The sequence below is a fragment of the Cyprinodon variegatus genome, unplaced genomic scaffold, assembly GCF_000732505.1.
Source record: "Cyprinodon variegatus isolate N-32 unplaced genomic scaffold, C_variegatus-1.0 Scaffold472, whole genome shotgun sequence".
Lineage (NCBI taxonomy): Eukaryota > Metazoa > Chordata > Actinopteri > Cyprinodontiformes > Cyprinodontidae > Cyprinodon > Cyprinodon variegatus.
In genome coordinates, this window is record NW_015150925.1 from 278,026 (window position 1) to 279,679 (window position 1,654).

The 1,654-nt window shown below is 42.2% G+C and overlaps 1 protein-coding gene across 1 annotated transcript in view; it reads right to left on the reverse strand.

Annotated features, from left to right (window-relative positions):
• The window catches only part of LOC107094250, a 10,657-nt gene that overhangs the window by 5,541 nt on the left and 3,462 nt on the right, over positions 1–1,654 (reverse strand). The gene's annotated exons all lie outside the window — the stretch shown is intronic.

Genomic DNA, 1,654 nt, shown 5'->3' on the forward strand with positions numbered 1-1,654 from the left:
TCTACGATCAGATCCATCTAATCCTGGCCACAGATTCCTGTTTGGGTCCATCGGTTCTGGTCTCTCCGGGTTCCAGTTTTAGTCTATTCTAGGGCCACTCCTATTCAAGATCTACACGCTCTCCTTGGCTCAAATTATATCAAACAACCAAATCCGTTACCATGACGATGCTGACGACACTCAGCTTTACATCCCTCTGTCATCAGGTGACTATGACCCATCAGAGCGTTGGTTAGATGCTGAGAACAGATCAATCTGTGGATCATTTTCTACAAATGACTAAAAACCAAAGTGAGGTAATAATCTTTGGACCAGAGGAGCAGAGATCCAGAGTTAGATCCCAGCTTCAGCCGCTGCAGCAGAAACCACTGATTATGGCTGAAACCAGGATGGACTCAGACCTGAACCTGCAGAGGCTCAGAAAGACCGTTCCTGATCCAGATCACCTGAAGAACAGCTCCAGGATGATCAGCACGATCTAGAAAAATATCTATAGTAGAACTGATCACTGCAACAGTGTCTTCATAGGAAGAACTAAGGAAGTAGATCAGACAGCTGATCCAGACGCTGCTGCCTGCATCCTCACTAGAACTATAGAAAGTAGATCAGACAGCTGATCCAGACGCTGCTGCCTGCATCCTCACTAGAACTATAGAAAGTAGATCACATCAGCCCGGTTCTAAAGTCCTTCCTCTCACTCCCTGTCGCTCAGAGAATAGAATTTACAATCCTTCTGTCAGTCTAGAAATCACTGAATAGATCAGCACCTCAATCCATAATAGATCTATTGTCAGTAGATCTACCTCCCCGACCAATCAGGTCTTCTACATCCAGCCTGCTCTGTCCACCCAGAACTAGAAGCAAACATGGAGAAGCAGCATCTATGCTCCACAGATCTGGAACAAACTCCCAGCAGCATCTATGCTCCACAGATCTGGAACAAACTCCCAGCAGCATCTATGCTCCACAGATCTGGCTAGTTTAGAGCCGCCTTTGACTGATGGAGATAAACTGCTAGTTTAGTTTTTATTCTTATTTTATTTTCTATTTTCATGTAAAGCCCTTTGAACTCTTTCTGTCCTGAACCGCTTTAGAGAAAAACCTCCCCTGCCTTTGAGCCAGGCATCGTTCAGATGATTCTTTTTTTTAATAAAAAGTCTTTGAACCATAAAGCGATGATCTGCTTCCTGTTTTACAGAAGCTCAGCTTCCCTTTTCATGAACAGTTTATCATAAACTGCCTAAAGTTCAGTTTTTACAGATAATTTCTCACCATTCAGCAACGTTTCCAATTAGACGTCTTTATTTCACCAGTCAGACGTTTTTAAAGCAAATCCTTTGGATTATCAGTATTATAATATTTTTATTATGGAATATGAATTAATGCTGACAGGAAACCTGCTCAAAGGTAGTTCTCCAGCTATCCAGCAGATGGCGCCATTCAAACCTGCATCATATGCATCCAGCGTGGTGTTGAGTGTTCAGATAATTATCATTGATGATGTGAGTTTATTAAAATATTAGCTGCCTGTTTGTCTGTATTGATGTTTCCCCGCTAGTTTATCTAATTAGGCCAGTTTGTCTGGATATAAAGTTATAATCTTCATTCTGAATGTGGAAAAGGGTTGAGAATGAGAGCGACGTCCATCAGCTAA